Below are 24,792 nucleotides of genomic sequence, written 5' to 3' on the forward strand. Positions count from 1 at the left end.
ATTTCTCAACCATCTCCTTGCAACTGTAGCTGAGATGACATTGGACAAGAAATTTGTCCTTTCACCCACAACTATTATTTCTTCGTTCTTAGCAGTTTTCAGAGAGATTCTCTTCAATTTACAATCTACTATTGCCTAATGATGGGATAACCAATCTATTCCCAAAATCACATCAAACTCATGGAAAGGCAGTTTGATTAAGCCTGCTGAGAACTCTTTCCCTTGAATCTTCAATGGACAACCCTTATACACCTTGTCTACTACCACACTGTGGCTTAACAGATTTGTGACCAGGATGTCTTGGTCACTTTCCTCTACTGGTATTCCCTTTTCTACGAGCAGCTTGATACAAATATATGAATGAGTAGATCCAGGATCCACTAATGCATGTACAGAAGTATTATAAAGGAGGAATATACCCTTGATGACATCTGGAGCATTTTGTTCCTCCTGTACCCTTATAGCATAGGCTCTGGCTGGTTTTCTGTCTTCTGCTCTCTCCACAGGGTTTGACAGAGGTTTCTGTAAAGTATCGGCTTCCTCAGCCTTACCTGGCTTTCTACCCCTTGGAGCTGGAGGGGCAGGCCTAACAGTTGATACTGGAGTGGATGTAGCAGTTCTATGAGGATAATCTCGAACTAGGTGGTCTGTAGATCCACACCGTAAACAAGCACCTATCATCGTCCAACATTCGCTTCTATGCCATTTTTGGCAATGTGGGCAAGCAACTGATACTATTGGGGCTGGTCCCCTAAATCCTGTCCCTGGAGAGCTAGCCATTGAAGGCGTGGACTGGCCTTTCCTTGGTGCAAACTGAGATTTGGGCCTCTATGACTGACCCTGACTTGGTGCTCTACTGAAACTCTGAGTAGGTGAACCTCTGAATTTCTCACTAGGGGCAGAAGATGTACTGGTCTGACACTGACCTCTTTTTTGCTGTCTATCCCTTTTGTTCTGCTCATTCATTTTAACTTTTTCAACCTTTAGTGCAGCTTCCACTAACTTGGCAAACTCTGTAATCCGCAAGGCTATAATCATTACTTTAATGTTATCATTGAGTCCTTCCTCAAATCTCTTGCATCTCTCTGCCTCATTAGGGATTATTTCCCGCCCATAGCGGCTCAGTCTGACAAATTCTCTTTCATATTCAGCCACTGTCAACTGTCTCTGGCATAGGGTAATAAACTCCCTTCTCTTCTCTTCCAGGTATACACTGCCCACATACTTCTTTCTGAACTCAGTGAGAAAGAAATCCCAAGTTATCTGTTCTGGTGGCACCTCACTAGTTACTGTATCCCACCACTGGTATGCATCATGTTGCAGTAGTAGGGTACAATGAAGTTGTTTCAAGACTCTTCTAGTTCTATCCAACCAGTTTTCAGCTGTGATAGAATCATCTTCCCTTTTGCCTAGAAAATCCACTGCTCTAAACTTCCTAAATCTCTACATATGAGATTTTTGATGTGGAGGTGGTGGTGGTGGCATAACTCCTGCCATCTGTCTAAAGAACTCAGCCATTTGCTAAAATGTGGCTGGTGCATTTGGTACTGGTGGAGTAGGTTCCCTCCTGTCTCCTGGTTCAATCATAGATGGAGCATGACTTTCCACTTCCTCATCGACCGCTCTCTGCGATGTGGAGTCCATATTCTGATCAAAATAACAAAACAAATCAAAAGATCTGCATTAGAGTCATCTCAACACTTACAATGCAATGCATGATATGCAATCTATCTAGGTCCAGAAATGCCTAAACCATGCTCTGATACCACTAAATGTAACACCCCTCACTCGTCTACAGAATAGCTGAGCAAGGCGTGCTACACGGCGTGTCGGAACACCTAGTCTGTGATTATTTCATTTCCTGAGCTCAATTTGATTTTAAGAAGTCTTTTATATAATATTCATATCATGCTGATACTATTTTCATACTTTGATAAAATCAGTATTTCAAGATTGGCAAGGTTCCATCTATATTTCGGACAAACTGTCCTTCCAAACCTGTTGAAAACAGTTTAATATGATAATATCAAAATCTCAAATATTTCACAGTCTCTATTTCTTAGTAAAGTTAGTAGACTTTTACAGTCATTAAACAGTTCTATAATAATTTCAGTATATCCAGAAAATCTCCATGTTATTTAATATGTACAAGATATTACAAACTTTAGGACTTTCATAATATTACAAAATACAAGGCCGAATTTCAAAAATATAACAAAAGTACAAAATACATTATATCCTAAGTCCTATCATGTATGCAATGCAGTGCAGATGATTCTGGATTCCTGTGCAGATCTGATGTCTCACCCGGTCATACGTCTGCTGAGCCTCCCAGCTGTGTCTCCGATACCTACGCGTTACAAAAGCAACGCGCTAAGCAATTTTGCTTAGTGGTGCCAAATATAAAGAAATATACACTAAAATAAAGTAAATAAAGTGTTTACGAATTTTTGGTGGTGCCGTATGTCAGTAAACTGGATTTAGCTATTTGAATTTAATAGTACTTGAATTACTGCCTGTGTAGCCTATATACTGACCAGACTAAATAAACGGATATACTGGCACTGGGTACCTAGTACCTCGGGCCGTCACACCATCGGTCACAAAGTGTATCCCGATGTGCAAATATCGTGGCTAAAAAGCCATATAGTCAATCTGGCGATAAGCCAAGAATAAATACACAATATGTATAGCCGTAGGCTATTAAAGTCACAGTGCGGCATAATAAGCTGTAAAAACACAGTATGGCATGAAGCCATATATAGAACAGCTATCAGAATCCTATTGGCATGCCAACCTATCCAAACTAGTTAACTAGGCAAACTAGGGCACATTATAAATTAATTGTTTAATTCATCAAATTTTTTTGAGTTTACTAGCTATTATGTAATTCATAAGTCAATGCATATGTTGACCTTCTTAGATACCATGGATAAGTTATTTCTAGCATCATCATGTCACATATTGTAATTCAATATGCTGCCAATATAGTGCAATTTACCATTTTTACAAGTGCCATTGCCAAAGTTCTTCAAGCATCATTGTATGTAAATGTCAAATTCTCAATTTTTGGTATGCTAGATTAGTCTAGCTTAAAGTCCTATTTCTCTTGGTTTTTAGCTTCTGGTCAAAGAAGAAAAATTGTAGCTCTATGTCTTATTGCACGCGGGGAAAAATTTCAGTTCATTCTGAGTTGTATAGACCAAGTTATGGTCAATTTACTAAAGCTGGACAGATTGCACTTTTAGTGCAAAATTTGATCAATTTTAGGTCACTTTTGGTTCGACAGTTTTGTACCCGAAATTGTGTAAGCCATTTGACTTGGTTCTGGCCATTTCTGGGCTTTGGCGTCTCCATAATAATTTTAGATCTATGTCTAAACTAAGCATGGTAAGAATTTCAGATCAATTGGACCTGTTTTGAGTGAGTTATGGTCATCCCAAGGACTACTGTTCATATGGTCAAAAATCTGGGTTGCAAGGTTGCCATTACGGGTTTGGTAATTTTTAAGGTCAGTTTCTAAGCAGAATTTTGACAATAGTTCTACATGAAAGTTGGCCTATTTGGTGTCTAGTTTCACTCCCCATTGGCCTCATACCAATTGAGTTCACAATATTGCACTTATGACCTAATTTATGTGCTACCAACATGCACAACCTGTATTTGAACATCACACTTCCAATTTTAACAATCCTCCTCCTCCCAATACTTTAATATTCAATCAATGGCACTTCTATATATATATTGTACACAATTCCAGCAAGCATTCTGGGTAGAATACTCAAGTGCACAAAGCACACAATACACCATTAAACTTCAACATTTACATCCACCTAAATTCAATGTGCATCAACACTTATGTTGCACATATACTTCCATTTTAACTACACATGCTGCCCACAATTTAACACTATTACATTTCATTAATAAACTACATATTCACACACACAAATTCATGATATTATAGGCTGCCAAACATGGCAGTTTTCCAAAGCATCAAAATCCCATTTCAAACTCTTAATTCAAGCATTAGCATGCACATACTTGGATATAAACTTACTACAACTTTCATTTGAATTAATCAACCTTCATTTCCATTCATTAGAAGTAAAAATAACTCAAGCTCAACAAAGGTTCATGGCTGCCGAAAATGGAAAAGTCCATATCTCACTATTTCTTTCATTTCTCTTCACCAAATTACTCATCTCAACCTAAACACAACTTTTACTAAAGCTAGGGAGAAGATTTGGACACTTACCACTTTTGAAGCTTATCAAAACTTCACCAAATCTTATTTTTCTTGTTGCCAATATCTTCCCCAAGGTAAGTAGGCAAGCTTTAATGAAGTAATCAAGAGGAAAGGATGGCTTGATCAAGGTTGCATGGTGATGGAACTCATTTGGCCATGGTGGACTTCAATGGAGTTTCACTCGGCTGGTTATTTCTCAAGGTTAAAGATGATGGTTTTTGTCCACAAATGACTAGTATAGCTGTCCCAAATTGGGAGTTAGTGTAGCACTAGGTAATAGTTTAATGGTTAATTAGTTAAAGTTCTACTATTTGCACATTTAGCTAAATTCTTTTACTATTTACATATTGTATCCCATTTTAATTTTTCATGACATTTTATAAGTGCAATATCATTTATTTTTAATGGACATTGAGGTCAAAAGGCAACTCTTGGTGTCATTTGACCAAAATACCCCACTTCGGGTTATATTCCTGATTTTTCGGTAATACCGATTTTTGTCTGTTTCTCGATTTTTCGTTTTTCTTTGTACTAATTTATTAATTTTTCTTTGATATTTATAGTGTCAATTATATTTCAATAAACCTTCATTTATATCTCAAAATTAAATTCCGAGGGTTTCCTGCGGTCTTGGAGTTAGCAACGGCCTTCCCGGTGCGGTCACCCATCACTGTGGTGCCGGCTCGTTTAACTTAGCTTCATTTTCTCTCTTTCACTTTTCTTTAATTTTTCTTGTATTTTCTTTTTATTTATTCCATCATTATATGTCTGTTTACTATCACCAAAATGTTGTTCCAAACATCCTAACTTGCTTGGACTGTTATTTGGCCACTTGAGCAATAGAACGTACAGAACACATACAATGGGGATGTTACAACTAGTTAGATTTGAATTATCTCTATTGAATATAATAAATATTTATATAATTTTTTAGATAAGATAAAAAAAATAATTTAATCAATTATTATTATATTTTTAAATAAATAAAATTATTGAATTATTTTTTAATGATTATATAAAATTTAAACATTATAAATAAAAATAAAAGCATATAATTCTATTTTCATAATAATATTAGGATGTGAAACAATATAAAATTTTATCTTTTATTGGCCAAAAATGGAAATTGATTGAAGTTTATCTAGTTAGATTTGAATTATCTCTATTGAATACAATAAATATTTATACAATATTTATATTTTAAAAAATAAAATTATTTAATTATTTTTTAAATGATTATATAAAATTTAAATATGATAAACAAAAATAAAAGGATATAATTCTACTACTGCTCAGATCACAAACCAAGCAGGCTCAAGATATGGCAATGGTTTCATGCAATTATTTAATTATTTTTTAAATGATTATATAAAATTTAAATATGATAAACAAAAATAAAAGGATAAAATTCTACTGCTGCTCAGATCACAAACCAAGCAGGCTCAAGATATGGCAATGGTTTCATGCAAGAATCTTTTTCCATCAACACCAATAAAAATTCTGCATAGATAAAATTTAATTCAAATTCATTATACTTTTTCAAATAATTCTATTTTACAAATGCCAAGGGGTTATTTGTAAACTCCTCATTTCTTTCTATCACTTAGAGAAAAATGGAACAATTGATCAGTTTATTCTGGGTCTCTGTCCTTTTTTTTTTTGGGATAAATTTGCTTATTTAAAAAAAAAAACTTTAATCCTATCCAAATTTGCACAACCCACAGGTTGGATTTAACTCAACCACTACATCAAATTTCTGTCAAAACTGTCATGAGATAAATTTTTATTTTTTTTTCTCTTTTAATTTTTAATTTTGAACAAATTCATTTATTAAGAAGACATCCTTGGTTTTGAAATTTTTTCCAAGAGAGTCTGCTTAAGATTCAGAGATGGATTTCCTCTAGGTGTCCACATCAACCTGAATTTTAAACTGTATCTCAACTTGCATATACATTTCAGATATTTGAATTCTTATTCTCCTTTAATCAATTAATAGGTTTTGTTTCTTTTTGTCTTGGACTATTCATACCTTCAGACAGTTCTTAAAGCTAGCTAAAGAAACTCTTTGATGGATCCAGTAAAATGATCCAATTATCCAAAAGCCAAAGTGAAATTCTGTCAACTCCATTTTAAAATAACATTTTATATCAGTCATGTTTAAAATGTGTACTTTGGACAGCATGATGCTATCAAATATATCTATTGTGCAAGGAACTACTTATGTATTTGTAGTTAAATGAGCATCTCAAAAGGTTGGCTCAATCATAGTTATTAAAGGCTCAAGGTGCACTAAAGCGCCAAGGAATCTTGAAGCCTAGGCGCAAGGCGCAAGGCTCAGGAGTGCGCCTGAGAAGGTGAGGCACAAAAGTAAAAAATTTAAAAAGTTCTTAAAAATCAAATAAATGTGATGCTTTTCTTTTTTTTCCTTTAGCATATATTTTGAATTAGGTTTGCTGGTTTGAGTTTAAGTGGTTGTCCTTTTTGCTAATGAAAGTGCTCGCTAAAGATAGAAATAAAGAAAGCATACCTTTCTAGAACCTTGTGCCTAGAACAAAGGCACACACCTAGGCGTATAAGGCGCTAGGGTTCGAGCCTGGTGAGCCTTGAGCCTGAGGCGCGCCTTTAATAACTATGGGCTCAATGGACAGGATTGCCAAGATTAAAACAGATAAAAAGCAGAGGAAGAAGGTAATTCACCATCAAAGAAGCTGCAAGCAAAGAACCTGATCCCTTCACTACATATTTCAAATAACAGTCTACCTTTCTTTATTTGATCCTTTAGTTCATCTTCTTCTATCAATCTCTTAAATTTCTTATTCCCCCATAATTTGTCAAACTGATTGAATCTTCCAATCGGGTTTTTTCAAACAGAATTCCAATTTTCTGATATCAACCTTCACCAATTATCATCATATCAATTTACAAATCCTTGTGTCCTCAACTTCAGACTCTAAATAGTCTAAATCCCCAAATTCAGAATCAGAAGAGCCATTTGGCTTATCTTCCTCTCTTTTACAACTTTTATCTCTTACTGTTCTTTCTTCCCCTTTATTGATGGATGAAGCAACCTGCCTTTTTGAACAAGAACCTAAAAGGCTCCACCAGCTACTTTTCTTGACCTTTCATTAGCTTTATTCATAAGATGAATATAACCTCATATCCTTCAAAAGACATTTTATTACCAAGAAATCCTTCCTACATGCCTACCTAATCACTATAGTTTGGGTCCTAATCTTATTAGAAACATAAAAAAAAAATTCCAGGATGATGCACCAAAGCCTTTTAAACTTATTTCCAAACTCCAAATGATCTCCCAAAATTAACACATTCTCCTTTTCTATCTTCTTTGACACTAATAACCATAAAAGCTCATGTAACACAGCCACAACCCGTTTCTCAGATTAAAATGAATAAAAATATGGCTCATATTTGTAACACCCTCCCGGTAACCATTCCGTACATCTTACTGTTCCGGTGACCGGTGTCGGTCCGGACAGCTAGAACGTCCGGAAAAATATTCAAACTAAAGTCAGGAACCATAATTAACTCAAATATTAACAAGAAAAATTTAGTAAAAATTTTAGAAATAAAATACAACCGAGTTAAACGAGCCGATGCCCAAGCGATGGGTAACCGAAGGAAAGTTGCGGTTCTCGCAACGAGGAGCCCTAGACCCAGGGGAAAAATTATAAAATAATTTTTGGGACTCCAGAGAAGGGTTATTGAGGTTCCTATGGCATTAGAATGCCAAGAAAATACCTAGAAAAATTTTTCAATCGGTACAGACGATTTTGACCCGTTAAGCCAAATGGAGGGCATTTTGGTCATTTCGCCTTCCGAGGTGATTTTTGGCCGACTTGTCCAGCTGAGTAAATAATTAATATGACATAAAATATGAAGAAATATTGCTAGAAATTAAATTGAAAATGACTAGTGGAGGAAAGAAAAGAAAAATGAAACAAATGCAAATTATGACCTCAAAGTGATGTCATTAATGAAATGTGGACCAATCACAAATAAGCCATCCTTTGACTAACAATTTAAAGAGATAAATGAAGACTAAAGAGGACCAAAAACCAGCAGCCAACCCTCCCTCCTCTAGTGCAGCCGAAACCTATCCCTTCCACCCTCCATTGAAGCTCAATTAAGCAACCTCAAATTCCTACCTTGTTTCACTATATTTCTCTAACTTCCCTTCATTAAAGCTTTACCCCACATCCTAAACAAACTCTTGGCAGCCAACAAGGGGAAAGAAATTGAGGTTTAGAGGTGGGAAAAATCTGCCCAAACAAGGTTAGTGCCTAATTTATACTCTCTCTCACTCAATTTATGTTTAAGGACATGATTTAAGTTGAAATTGTAAGTTAATGTATAAATTGAATTTTGAGAACTTGGAGACTTGAACAAAAATTAGGGTTTGCTTAGGAAATTGTTAGAGGACATTTTAATGGTCAATTAGTGACCATTTTAGGTAATTTGACTAACAAATGGACTGAAAAATGAGGTTGCAAATTGAGGTTGCAAGCTGCCCTATGGACAGCAGCATAGGGACTGAAATTTCAGTCCCTTTGCACTGCCATAACTTGGGCAGTGGTAGTCCAATTGAAGTTTGGCCAATTGGACATGAAATTAGGCTTATAATGGCACATTTTTGCTGAAGAAACCATGCCCAGAAGACCAAAGCAAAAGGGTCAAAACTCAGCCACAATCAGGAACCCTGAAACTGCCTCTGCAGAATTTGACCAAATGAACAGTAACTGTTCATTTGGCCATAAGTCACTGTAGATTTGGTCAATTGGTCTGAAATTTTTACAGCAACAAGTTAAGACATATACAAACAACTTTCATGAAGGAACCTACCCCAAATTATGGCCAGAACCCATTCAACTAAGTGACTCAAGTCACTGTTCATGCACTGTAGATATGGTAAATTTCTGCAGACTGCATATCCGGACAGCTTGGGTTTTTGAGCCATATCTGGAGCTACAAAACTCCAAATGGAGTGATTCAAAAAAGGAAATTCAACTAGACAAAATAAGGAACAACTTTTATGTTTTACATTTCTTCAAATTCCAACAGTAACAGTGTCCAATGGAACAGTGAAGTTATGGTACAAAATCTGAAAAATCTGCTCCTTTGGTTTAATGTTTAGAAATGGTAAAAACACTTAATGCCAACAAGTTTTAAACACCAAATGTGGTATGTTGGGAGTGCCAAAGTTGATGTACACATTTTTATTCTAAAAGTCAACATTTTTGTTGACCAATGATGAATAGTGACACCAAAAAAGTTGAAATTCACAAGTTGACAAATTTAAGAGTTTCAAATGCCCTAGTATACCTAACAAGATTGGTTTGGATAGTTTGGCATGCCAATAGGGTTCAGTTAGCAGTACTGCACATGGCAAAAATGCCATTCTGTGATTTCATGGCTTTTAGCCATTCTGACTTTGTATTGAGACTTGGCCTTGTGCCTGATATTATTACATTGCTTGTTAGCCACTCAATTGCCTGGGAGATGCATATGTGACCGATGGTGTGACGGCCAGTGGCGGCAGTACTAGGTACCCAGCGCCAGTTTACCCGTTATCCAGTCCAGTCGTCTAGTGTAGGTTACTTGGGGCAACCAAATGAATAAAAGTGAACAAAGTTAATGAATTAATGAATATACCAAGATCAAACAAAGAAAGCATACACATTGTATACACATTTATATTCTTGCTATTTTCTTCTATTATATTATTGCACCACTAAGCATTATTGCTTAGCGCGTTGCTTTTGCCACGCGTAGGTACCGAGATCCCGATTGTGAGCCCAGTAGACCACGGATCGGTGAGTCCATCCGGATGCTTCTCGAAGGTCCGTGTCACCTCACTACCTGCAGTGCATCGGTAGGGCACTAGGTGTCATTTTGTCATTTTGATATTTTGTAGCAGATTTGTATTTTCTCATATGTATTTGAACTCATGTAATATATTTTGATGTTTATGTAAATAATGAAAGTTATGACTATGAATGCAAGATTTGAGCATGTATTTATTGCTTGTATATGAGAAAAGGTTGTTGAAACCTGAAACTGAAAAATTGTTGAAATCTTGATATTGAGTTTTGTGATGACATTGAAGTTGAGAATGAATGAATTTGTTTATTGGAAGTGCTTTTAACAGGTTCCGAAGAACGGTTTTCTCCATTTTTAGCCGGTACTCCGCCGGATTTTCTTTAAAATTTTCGGAACCTTAAATAAATGATACTTTTGATAAAGGGTTTAAATAAATTGTATTTCGTAAATTATATGCAAAAGCATTGTATAAATTACTTGAGGAATATTAGAGTGTGCCGGTACACCGTGTGGCATACTTACTCGGGTATACTGTACACGGGTAAGGGGTGTCACAATATTTCAATTACTATAAGCATGATGCTATGAAATATATCCCTTCTGAAAGAAACTACTTATGTATTCATGTTCAAATAAACATATCAAAAAGATGGCTTAATGGATATTCCATATTAAAACAAATAAAAAGTAGAGGAAGAAGGTAATTCACCATCCAATAAGCTGTAAGCAAAGAACCAGATCCCCTCACTGCATATTTCAATTAACAATATGTCCTGTAAGCAAAGAACCAGATCCCCTCACTGCATATTTCAATTAACAATATGTCCTTTTTTATTTCTCTGGTTAATCTTCTTCTACCAGTCTCTTAATTTCTTATTTCCCTAGAATTTTGTCAAATTGATAGTCCAATTTCATTGCCTCATCATTACTTGCATCAACTTCAAACTTTGAATAGTCCAAATCTTCAAATTCAGAATCAGAAGAGCTTCTATTTTATGTCATTATACGTGTTGCTAATTCTATCAGTTACATTTACTGGTTTAGGAATAGTTCTAAGAAACCTTTTCAATATTCTATGGTAGTTTGTAACTTGTTAATTATATTACTTACTTCTATTATGCGTCATTATACTCATCATTAATGTTATCACACTTTGTTATTTAGCTGAGTGTTTGTACCAAATTATTCACAATTTTGAATTCTCAAATTTACATATTACATTCTCTGTCCTTTGAATCTACCTCATTAGAAAAAATCTATTATAAATATTACATAACCATATCAAATACTAGATAACCATTGGAAAAAAAATCTATTATAAATACTAGATAACCATATTACTCAGTGGTAGAAAAATTTAGTAGATTACTAAAATTTCAATAGACAAAAAAAATCAATTAACTGGATTCAATACCTGACCAGAGGATAAGAAAAAATCAATTGCCCACATGTCTTATTCCTTTCCCCACAACAGCTGCAGTAGCCAAAATCAAAATGAATCCATCAAAATTTTATAACTAAAAGAAAAGATCTAAAAATAATCACAAACGGCATATCAAATTTCATAAATCTCAAAGCAAAGGGAATTAAATTAAATGCCAATGCCCAAAACTAAAACCATTCCTAAATCAACCATACCCATATTGTAAAAAAATTTCAAATATAAACAAACATATGACAAAATCGAGTAGAGAATGTGAGTTTAGAGTAAGCCACAGAGAGATAGACTATGAACAAGGGAGCGAGAGCCACACAGAGAGAGAGAGAGAAAGAGAGAGAGAGAACGAGCAGCAAAAGAGAGGAGAGATTTTTGTTTCTTTATTTCTTTCACAACATTTTTTTTTCTTTCATAAAAAAATTTTTACCATAAAATATTCTTTTAAAAAATTTTTACCATAAAATATTCTTTCATAAAGGACAGGTAAATTTGTTAATTTAAATATTTTAGCAAGTAAATTTTTTATAAGTTTAATATTTTCAGATTTTATAATTGGGAGAAATAAATTTTACTAATGCCATACAACAAATATGTTAATTAAGATTTACAATATTTTAATTTCGTGATTAATTAATAATATTTTGAAAAATAATAATTTTAAAGTTGAATCCAATAACTTGAAGTTAATTAAGAGATTAATTAGATTTAGGAGACCCCATTTTTTGTGTCTAAACTAAATTAGTATTTCCTATAAATTATAACAAAACTAAATCAGTGTGTCCAACACTCCAAGAAGAGAAGATTAGTATAAAATTGTGTGAATGCAATTACTAAATACTTGGATTATAATATTCGAAGCTTTGAAATTTTGAATGGATCACAAATATTAATTAATTTAAAGCAAGACTTTGTAAAAGTATATATGAGTTTGTTTGATACTAGCAAAATACATAACATATGTTTGTGTGTGTGTTCATGAAATTAGAATGAAATGTCACCAACTTTGCTGATGAATTACAATGAAATATCACTAATTAATATTTTATAATTAAACTCCGATGATTAATGCTATCAAGTATATATCTCTATATAAATATATTTTGTTTATAAATTTGCTTTCTAATTAATCTATACAAAAATATACTTACTTTTACTAATTATTAAATTACCTACTAACATAAATGTAATAGGTAAATTGCCTACTAATATATAAAATAGTAGCTAATATTTTTAATTTATATATTTATATTTCTATCTTTCATTACTAACTAACTCAACTATAGTTGGTAAATCACCTACTAAGCTTCCAAATAGTAGCTAATATTTTAAAATTATATTTACTTTTACCAAAATAAAAAATTCTTAATTACATTACTTACTAACACAGATGTAGTAGATAAATTACCTACTAATAATTGGAATAGTAACTAATATTTTAAATTATATTTCTTTCTTGAATTACCTACTACTCTAATTATAGTTCATAAATTACCTACAACACTCTTCAATAGTAGCTAATATTTTTAAATTAGATTTGTTTTTACTAAAATACATAATTTCTTATTATATTACCTACTAACTCAATTGTCGTAGGTAAATTACCGACTGATATTTCTAATAGTAGCTAACATTTTTTAATTATATTTCTTTCTTAAATTACCGACTAAAAGAAATATAGTAGCTAAAATACCTATTAATATTTGCAATAATAGTTAATATTTTTTAATTTATATTTCTTTCTTATATTACCTACTATCTTACGCATAGTCGGGAATTTACCTACTAACATCTTTCTCAAATGGTAGGTAATAATTTTGCCCAAATTTCTAATTTCTTTTACCAAAAAAAAAATTTATAGTACCTACTAACCAACTTTTAGTCGGTAAACTACTTACTAATACTAGGATTAGTAGCTATTTTACTTTATTTAATTTATATTTTCTTCTACTAAAATACAATAATATTTCTTAAACTAGCTACTAAATTTCTATTAGTCGGTAAATTACCTATCATGCATAACAATAGTAGCTAAATATTTGGATCAATTTATATTTTCTTTTCCTAAAATGCAATAATATTTATTAAAATGGCTACTAACCTCCTATTAGTCGATAAAGTACCTCCTACGACTCACAATAGTAGCTCATTATTTTGATTAATCTATATTTTATTTTGCTAAAATAAAAAATTATTTCATATCTTACCTACTAAAATACATGTAGCCAGTAAAATACCTACTAATACAATAAATAGTCGCTAAAAGTTTTGCTAAAATTATATTATGTTTATTAAAATATAAAGTTCTTTATTAATTTACCTCAACTCAACTCAACTAAACTCAACTAAATCTTTATCCCAAAAAATTGGGATCGACTATCTGGATTTGCTTTCTCCACTCTAAACGATTTTGAGTTAAATCCTTAGAAATGTGTAGTGCTTTTAGGTCATGTTGTACTACTCTCCTCCAAGTCAGTTTAGGTCTACCCCTTCTTTTCCTTCTATCCTCTAACCTAATGTGTTTTACTTGTCTAACTGGAGCCTCCGTATGTCTACGTTTCACATGACCAAACCGCGTCAATCTCTCTTCTCTCAACTTATCCTCAATTGGCACTACTCCTACCTTTTTTCTAGTACTCTTATTACTGACTTTATCTAGTCTAGTATGGCCACTCATCTACCTTAACATTCTCATCTTTGAAACTCTTATCTTAGACACATACGACTCCTTCAGTGCCCAACACTCACTACCATATAACATGGCTAGTCGTATGGCTGTACGGTAAATTTTTCCTTTTAACTTATTGGGAATCTTGTGATCACATAAAACTCCCATGGCACGTCTCCACTTCAACCATCCAACTTTAATCCTATGACTAACATCCTCCTCACATCCCCCATCTACTTGAAGGACTGAGCCAAGATATTTAAAGTGATTACTTTGGGACAGTACCACTCCATCCAAAATAACTCCTTCCCTATCACCAGTTTGGCCTTCACTGAACTTGCAATGCATGTATTCTGTCTTTGTTCTACTTAATTTAAAGCCCTTTGACTCTAAAGTATTTCTCCAAAGCTCTAACTTTCTATTGACTCCTTCTCGCATCTCATCTATCAAAACTATATCATCCGCAAATATCATGCACTAAGGGATACTCTCTTGTATATGTTTCGTCAATTCATCCAAAACTAATGTAAAAAGTTAAGGGCTCATAGCTGATCCTTGGTGTAATCAACTGAGAACGGGAAATCTTTTGTGTCCCCTCCCACTGTGCGCACAATAGTAGTTGCTCCTTTATACATATCTCTCAATACTTGTATGTACTTAATAGATACCCTCTTTTGTTCTAACACTCTCCATAAGACATCTCTTAGGATACTATCATAAGCCTTTTCCAAATCAATAAAAACTATGTGAAGATCTTTCTTCACATCTTTATATTTCTCCATCAAGCTTCTAATGAGAAAATCACTTCCATAGTTGAACGACCGGACATGAAGCTAAATTGATTGGGAGATATAAAAGTATCATGATGTAGTCGATGCTCCACAACTCTCTCCCACAACTTCATAGTTTGGCTCATGAGTTTAACTCCCTTATAATTTGAGCAACTCTGTACGTCTCCCTTTTTTTTAAAAAATAGGTACTAAAATACTCCTCCTCCATTCATCAGGCATTTTCTTTATTAATTTACCTACTAAATTAATTTTATTTGGTACATTACCTACTAAAATAGAAAAGAGTCGCTAACATATTTTATTGATATTATATTTATGTTTATTAAAATACAAAATTCCTTATTAATTTACCTCCTAACAAGGACATAGTTGATAAATTACCTACTAATATCCATCTAATAGTAGCTAATACATTTTTATTTTTATTTACTTTTACTAAAATATATATATATATTTTTTGATATTACCTACTACTACTTTTGTAGTCGGTAAATTACCTACTATTCAAAGTAATAGTCAGTAAAGTACTATTTTACATTATAAAAATACCTACTAAATGCTAAGTAGTTGGTAAATTACAAAGAAAATTTTTTTCATTGTACCGACTAAATGTTTTATAGTCGCTAGTAAATTATTTAAATACTATTTACGTTTTCCCAATGCTATACCGACTAAAACTGTGGTAGGTAAAATATTCACATTTGTAGCTATAATTTGCGTTCCAACTTGGCGCCATAATTAGCGACTAAAATTCTTAGTTGGTAAAATATTGTAGGTAAATAGTTGGTAATTTAGTCGGTAAAAATAATTTGTATTCAATCATTTGATTTAATCATTTTTTAGTCGGTGAATAGTCGGTATTTACCTACAAAGTTATGTTTGTCGGTAATTTTAATTGCTATTTTTTTAATTTCTTATAGTGAAATTTATTTTTGTTCATAATTTTGATTTATAATTTTTTATTTTTTTGGAATATTATCTTAATACTATAAATTTATATTATATTTTCTCAACATTCTTTACAATTATTTATTAAAAACTCAAATTTCTATTAATTTTTGTTCAATAGCTTTTACTAATATATATATATATATATATATATATATATATATATATATATATATATATATATATATATATATATTCTTATATTATTAAAACTAATCCCTACTATTTTTAGGTTACCTATGACCTTGTCAAATTTTACAACAATAAAATAAATATTACACAATTAATTCATATGAAAATATTAACAATACATAATTGTTTTTTCCTCTAGTACATGAAAATATTACACTAAACTCTACAAAAATTTCACAAAACCTTCCTCATAAGATATGCATGCATACTAAAAAAAAAGTTTCATCAACTTTCTACAACAATAAACACATTAAACACTCAAAACATACTAACATATTACATGTTAAATTTTTTAAATAAGCAATATACATACCTAGAACAGTTGACACTAAAAATTACTTCTTTGACACTAAAAATTACTTCTTCAAACTGCTTCTGTGCTCTTTTAACCAAAGACAAACTTCACCTTTTCCCTTGCTGGTCCACACTACACGTCCTTATATCTTTGCTAGTCCATCGAGCAAGAAAGCTGCTCCTCACCAACTGCTTGACCACGAGAAGGATACTCCACTAAGATGAGAGAAGAGAGGGATAAGAGATTGAAGGTTTTTGAAAATTTTTTCCTGTACTATTAATGAGAGCATTGAGGGTTAGTGGGGATCAATGAATGTGGCCGAGGGAGCAATGTTGAAATGAACTCCGAACGTTAGTATAAATGGCGTACTGTGCCTCAAAATACAAATGTGATAGGATATTTTATCAGTACCATAGCTCGCACGCTGTTATAAATGGCGTCCCCAGGACCTGCACATTATTGTAAATGGCATCTTTAGGTGATGACGTGACAACCCATAGAGATTCACTGCAAAACCACACCGCACGCTACTTATACTAGCATTTTGGTGCACTTTTCTGCAGTCTCTTTCCACAGCAGCAAGATTCACATTGTTTTCGTAATTCACTCAAACAAAACACTATTATGGTATATTGTATGCTACAATGCCCTTGTACGGTCATTTTCTCACTAATATGTATGTAGTGGTGGTTTAGGCCCCCTCATATCTCCACTTGTGCTGCTTGTAACCGCCCCTACTTTTATGCCTACATCGCCTGCTATCAAAATCGCTGCTGGTATGTAAAACCGGTGGCTATTCAGCAGTTGATAACGCTTCCCAAACCGCTGCTAGAACAAGAAGAAACTGCCGGGAAAGGTCCCTGTTTATTGCAGTGAGTGAAGACTGAAGACCACCAAAGAAATTAGATAACTTACCCATAACAGTCGACAATCAGTCACATTTGGACTAGCATATACTGCTGATAAAATCCGAGAAGGGAGATCCGGAAACTCAATTAAAAGTGAGATAACTGACGATATTTGGAGAGCAAACTTCTTTGAAAATTATCCTCAAATTTCAAATTTAGTGATTTAAACACAACTTAAGATTAATTGGTTGGGGTTGAGATATTGTTATATTTTAAAAAATTGCTAATGTATTAATGAAATATAAGTAAAGAAAACTGTCCTATCGCATCTTGTAAGAGATTGCATCCTATGTTAATGCTTTCCGACACCAGAACCAAATGATAGCAACGGCAAACAACATCACATGATAGGGTATATGTTCTTGAGGATCCTAAACCAGAAACAAGAAACGACAATATGAAAGCAAAATATCAAGACAAATTTAATGTGGTACAAGACAATAGAACCACCACCACCACCACCATTATTGCTGTGCTGAGATAATGATCCCATTTTAGTAACCACCAGGGGTCATTTGGCCCCTTTTCGTGGCCTTGTGATGAATTCTGATATGTATCTCTCTCTTTTTAATATATATATATATATATATATATATATATTCTGATATGTATGTTGCTTATATATATATATATATATATTCTGATATGTATGTTGCTTGCCCAATATGATTAGTACATTTCTGAGTCCAACAGTGCACCATGGATGGCTATGGGCAGCCACAGACAAATAGCATACCATTTACTGAAGAAAAGAAATGGATATAAATTATACAAGTCTAGGCTTCTTTGCAGTACTTTTGAGAACTTGAGATAGAAATGGTTGGGGACGGAGAAGACAAGGAAGGCAGGTTGGAGGAGATATGAAGGGGGTGTTTGGTTTACCTGTTGGGTGCAGCTGATAGCTGATAGATACCCAAACAGGTAAATTGTGGTGTTTGGCAAGTTTAAAAAAAATAGAGCTGATCAGCTCTATTTTTAGAGCTGTTTCTCATCAGCTGATAGCTGATCTAGTTTTATTTTTTATTTTGACCATATTATCCTTTTTTATTTAACTTGAAAATTAATATTATTAATATTTTTATTTTTTTTATTTGTAATTTTAATATTTTAATTAATGTATTTCAACTTTGTTAAAATATTTTTTTTATTAATAACATAAAATATAAAATATTTATTTATATTCAAAAACTTAAAATTAATTATAAATTTTTCTATTAACAATAATACTTATTTTATTATTTTATTTATATTTTTAAAATATTTAATTATCTTAAAAAATAATTATTTTCTTATTTCAATAATAAAATAAATGATATAATATAAAAGATTAATAATTATATATTTATTTAAATAATATAATATTTAATTTAATAATAAAATAAATAATATAATGTAATAAATTTATAATTTTATATTTATTTAAATAATAAAATAAATTATATGATATATACCCTTATTAGTCATTTCACATATTAACAGCAACAACTAAATATAATTTTACCAAACACTTAATATAAAACAGCTATCATCAGCTATCAGCTATCAGTTATCAGCTATCAGCTAACAGTAACAGCTATCAGCTAACAGCTATCAGTTGTATTTAACAGTTAATCCAAACAGGCCCGAAGTCGGCGTTAGCAGTTTGTGGGAGAGTGGCTAGCAAAGTTCAATATCATGGGAGTCCGTAGTTCCACTTATAAAAGGTTAAAACCTTTTGAGGTCTTAGAGTTAGGAACCTTAATAACTAGCAGAATAGCATATATATATTATTTTTTAATTGAAAATATTTTAATATTATTATTTAAGACATTAAAATTTTAAAATATTAGCAATAAATTTTAATCAAATAAGTTAATAATTGCTCACAAATTAATGAATTTAATAGTCATAAGTTTTTTTTTAATGGTCATAAATTATTCTTCATATATCATAATAATACAATCATTTTAAAATAAGAAAAATAAAATAAAATTAAAGTAAACTAAAATTTAATAAATGCATAAAAGGAAGAGGAAAAACTTTTAAATATTAATTTTTCTTCAAAGTAAATATGAGTTTTGATTTTACTGCAATTGACTTTTTAAATTAAAAATTATGAACATAATAACATGTGATAATTATATTTAGTAATTATATTACATCTATTTAAAATATACAAAAAATACTTAATGTTGACTTTTCTCTTTTAAAAAATTAAAAATTAATGGATAAGCATATACTTTTAATAATTCAACATCTTTAAAAAAAATTTAATCATTAATTTCTTACAAAAATTCAAATATGCTTGATTCTAATTTAGAGCAGATATTTTAAAAGAAATTAACTTTTTAGTTATAGTAATAATTGGATAATCATTATAATATTAGTTGAATTTTAAAATTAAATTATAACACCTCTATTTGCATACCCTGGTACATTTTACTGTTCCGGTGACCGGTGTCAATCCGGACAATTAAGAGAATTAGAACCACATCTAAGACACCTATATAAGCCCTAAATACAATAATTAGTAATTGTCAAATAGTTAAGTATAAAGAAGAAAAACAAAGTATAAAAAGTTAAACGAGCCGGGAGTCACAGCGATGGGTGACCTTCTCGGGAAATGACTGTGAGGTCAGTCTTAACTCAAATTTCGAACCGGAAAATGTGACGTGCAGTCTTTAGAACTATTGTGAACACAGTGCAAAAAAGAAAATCACGAAAGCAATTGTTAAGCAGGACAAATAATTAGGTCAGGGATCCGGAAGAAATATCGAATAACTTGCAAACCGAATTGAACCAGCTAGGGGCAATTCGATCAATTCACCCCTAAAGCTGACACCTGACCTAACTTTCCAATAAAATCAGAGAAAAGAAAAATTCGAGATCAAGAATTAAATTAAAGAATTAATGAAAAAATAAATACAAAAGAAAAAGTTTATTTACATCGTGCTTACCTCATTGGATGACATCATCATGATGTCAAAACTCATTTTAACTTTCCTAAAATTTTTGATGAAGTCAAAAAAGAATAAAACACATAAAATAAACATAAAATTGGAAAAAATTAAATCACTCATCTTCTTCATTAGTTTAGCCGCCCCTTCTCTGTCATGTAGCCACCATGGTTACACCATTGAAGCTTGAGTTCAAGCTTTAAAACAACCACTTAAACCTACTTTGACCCCAAACTAATCCATAAAAAATTATTAGATCAACTTGAGAAAGCTTTAGAAGAAGGAAAGAAAAGAAGAAAAGAAAGAAAGTGAATATTGAACTTCAAAGTTTAAGGTTAGTGAGTTAAATTGAAAATTTATGTTTAATACTTATGTTTTGGTGTAAGTAGCTTAAATCTTAACTTAAAATCAAAAGAAAACAATTTTTGGGGGACCAAAAGAAAATTTCAGCTAGCTTAGGTTAGAGTTTAAAATGAATGATTTTGATGTGTTTGATTGGTTGTTTAGTTTGATTGAAGTATGTAGACATTGAATGTGCACTTTGAATGTATTAGATTTGAACTTTATATAATTAGGGTTTTGAGCATGTCAAAAATTAGAGAAAAAGTTAAAAATTGGTCAATTGATGCCATTGACCTTACTTGAGTTGAGAAATAGTCAATTGTGACCATTTGTGGTGTGTGTGAATTGTTAGAACCATGTTTCAATTCGGATAGGTTAGGGTCAGTATGCTGACAACTTGACCTAGGTCCCTTTCAAGGACCAAAAATGAAAATTTATCAACCCAATTGGTGTGAAGCCAATTGAGAATGAAACTAGACACAAAATGGACCATTTTTCATTTGGGAATCATGCCTAGAAAATGGCCATAACTTAGTGAACAATTAGGCCAAATCCAGATTTGGGCACACTGCCCTACACAAAAATGACCAAATAAACAGTAGTTACTTAAATGACCATAACTTGGTCTAGGAAGGTCCAAATGACTTGAATCTTATAACGATGAAAATCTGAGACATAGCCCTACAACTTTCATGAAGAAAACAAACCCAAATTTTGACTATAACCTATCTGAAAAGTTACCTACAATCAACCCACCAAAACTGTCAATATCCAGATAATGCCCAGAATTCTGGAAAACACCAAATCCGGCCAGTCCCATTCAAATAGTTATATCTTGGGTTACAAAACTCCAAATGGAGTGATTCAAAGAGGGAAATAAAGTTAAGACAATAAGGAACAACTTCTATGAAGAAAACTTAGCCAAATTACCACAGCAACATGACCAATAGAACAGTGCAAAACAGGACACCAAATCTGAAATTTGGAAATTTCACCTAAGAGACTTAAAATTTGAGAAAACAATCAAAACCAACAAATTAGGTAACCAAAATATGGTATGTAAGTGAAATTAAAATTCCCATACCTATTAAGCAAGAGAAAGTCAATAATTTAACTTGAATAGTATCATGAATAGTAACCCCGAAATATAAATTTTAAAGAATGTCAGGTTAAGCATATTAAAGCTAGATATAAATATATTTGAATTTATTTTTGAATTTATGATAAATTGTGATGCTGAAACATTATAAAATGGTGTGTTTCAGTTGAAAGAAATAGCGGGAAAGAACCCGAGGCATCAAGTTATGGTCAAGAGGCGACTCGCATAAGGTTTGTACACAACATAAAATACTTTTTAAATTTCTTTTTGCAAAGTACATGAAATGAATTGTGATTTAATTATATTGCAAAATGGTGATTGAAATGTATACTATGCTTTTGATTTAAATTATTGAAAATTTATTGATATGTGTTTTATTTGTCAGTAAATGTTTGGAAAATTGATATGATAATTTTGAAACCATAGTGTCATGACCATATATTTGAATGCCTCACTAGCATGACTAGTGGGAGGAATTAGTTTTGAATTTTCATTCCCTCTCTGGCTGAGGTGTTGAGGTGTGTGCCAGTAGAGGAAGAAATTGAATGGGTACCCATAGTTTGAGCTAGCTAGCCTTGTGATTTCTCATAAGCCTTCGGCTATTGAGATGAACATTGTTCTGAATGGAATGATATAACTGTGTGTTTTTATGAAACCTGTTTCGAAACTGTTTTGACTAAAATTATGAATTGTGTTTTGTATCCAACTTTCATTTTCAACACTGTATTTGAATTATGCATAAAATGTTATTTTAGTATGTTGTGCACCACTGAGTCATAGTACTCAGCGATAGCTTTTTATTGCTGTCGTAGATAGAGAGATTAGTGGAGCAGCAGAGTGAGCTGCTGAGGATCTCGGAGCTACGTCCTTGAAATTTTGTTGGGTATAATTTTATACCCTGATTTTAATGTTTATTTTGGTATATGTAAATGTATGTACATGTATAAACTGGTCATGAGCAGTTGTATAGATTTTGTAATAATATTATTTTGAATTTTCTAATGTAAATATTGGGTTGATGAATGTAAATTGATTTTTCTTTAATGAAATATGAATGAAGTTAATTAGTATTATTTTTTAAGACAATTGAATTGAGAATTGTTTTGAATAATGGAGTTGGGAGAAATGATGTTAATGTTTGTTGTGGTAGTGATTGATTTTGATGAAATGAATTATTGGAAGTGTTTTTACAGGTGTTTAAAGAACTTTTTTTCCCAAATATAGACGGCACTCTGCCGAAATTTTTTAAAAATTTGCATAAAAATAAAAATAGATAAAAATTTTAACTAGTCTTTAAACTTCAAGTAAATGTTTTTAATACCTGCTATAAAAGCTCACCACTTTCAAAAAGTAAGAAAATTATTTGAAAATCCTTTGTAGTGTATTTAATGGGTTATCGGTAGACGGAGTCGGTAATTCATCAGGTTTACTACGGGATCGTGTTATGCCTTACAGAGGGTTAAGGTGTGACATGTTTTAGTGGTATCAGAGCAAATTTTTTAAAGTATGTTTTAACTTGTGAATTTATGTCTTTTCTTTGATAAGTACAACTACTCAATGTCCTTATTTGTTACATACAGTGCATTACATCATGAATATGAACTAACGGAGGGAATCTCCTTGTGTTATTTATTCAGGAGATATCTTAATTCTAATTTGAAATGGAAGAAGGGGATCGCTCTATTGAGCAGTCAGTAGAGGCTGAGGCCCAAGGGGAAGCCCCAGCTCTCCAAAATATCAGTGGGTCAGTGGCACCAACCCCACAAATGTCACGATTTCCTGCACAGTTTGCCCAGCAGATGGCTGCTATGTTTCAACAAATGGCTGGCGGTATGCCTACTCAAGCTCCACTCCAGACTTCTGTGGTGCAACCTCAAGCTCCAGTTAGACAATATGACTAGCTGTTGAAATATGGGGCGACAGAATTCAAAGGTACAGTAGACCTTTTAGAGGCAGAGCAGTGGCTAGAGAGGATGGATCGAGTGTTCAAGAAACTGCATGCCCAGATGAACTAAAATTCAAGTATTCAGTATCACTACTACAAGCGGATGCTTATGACTGGTGGAAGACCATCCCACACAGCTTGGCAGAACCACCAGTATTGACCTGGGATGACTTCATCAGAGAGTTCAGACAGAAATATGTCCCAGATGCATATGTGGATCAAAAATTGCAAGAATTTTTAAGTCTGAAACAAGGCAATAGATCAGTGGTAGAGTATGAGAGGGAGTTCTCCCACTTAAGCCACTATGCTGGAAGTCTCCTATCTACTAGCAAAGAAAGGTGCAAGAGATTTGAGACCGGTTTGAAGCCCAGTTTAAGGATGCAAATAGTGGGATTCAGACACAGCAACTTCTCTGAGCTTATCTCTCAGGCACTTGAGTTAGAAAGAATTGAACTAGAAGCAACACCAGTGAAAGAGAAATCTGAGAAGACTGAAAAATCAGAGAAAGATAAAGGTGACAAATCAGTTGAGCAAAGTTCTAGTGGCAATACTGGAAAAAGAAAGAAATTTAGGGGATCAGGCAGAGGAGGAAGGTTCGAAAGGGGAAGATTCTCTAGACAGAGACACCCTAGGTCTGGTCAACAGCCAACCAAGGGTTCATTCCTCCCCGCCCCTATGAGACATGTGGCAAGACTCATGGGGTAGAATGCTATTGGGCTACAAGAGCTTACTTTAACTGTGGAGGCACGAGCCATCTCGCTAAGGACTGCACCAGTGCCAGTAGATTTGTGCTAGCTCCTACTACTACAGAAGGGTCTGTTTAGAGTCCTGCTACTAGAGGTTCACAATTGGTTAACAGAGGAAGAGGCAGAGGTAGAGGTAATGCTTCTGGCAGTCAGGGTATCGTTAACCAATTAGCACAAGGGAGTGCTCCGGCCAGAGTTTACACGATGAGACAGAGGGAAGAGGTTGAGACTTCTGATATTGTAGCCGGTACTTTCTCTATCTCTGATTAGGATTTTTTTGTATTATTTGCTCTGGGTTCAACCCATTCGTATGTTAGTGCTAGCATAGTTAATTCCCTTGTTGTTCCTTGTGTCAAAATGGGTTTTGAGGTGCTAATAACTAGTCCATTAGGACAAAAGG

At 32.9% G+C, this 24,792-nt stretch overlaps 1 long non-coding RNA gene across 1 annotated transcript; it reads right to left on the reverse strand.

Annotated features, from left to right (window-relative positions):
• Positions 1 to 2,117: 2,117 nt before the first annotated feature.
• On the reverse strand, positions 2,118 to 11,786 carry LOC131181667 (uncharacterized). Its single transcript, XR_009150162.1, has 2 exons — positions 11,502 to 11,786; positions 2,118 to 2,350 (listed from the first exon to the last, which is right to left on the reverse strand). It is a non-coding gene; the product is annotated as an uncharacterized LOC131181667 (long non-coding RNA).
• Positions 11,787 to 24,792: the final 13,006 nt, after the last annotated feature.

Source organism: Hevea brasiliensis, chromosome 7 (genome assembly GCF_030052815.1).
Source record: "Hevea brasiliensis isolate MT/VB/25A 57/8 chromosome 7, ASM3005281v1, whole genome shotgun sequence".
In the NCBI taxonomy this organism is placed as follows: Eukaryota; Viridiplantae; Streptophyta; class Magnoliopsida; order Malpighiales; family Euphorbiaceae; genus Hevea; species Hevea brasiliensis.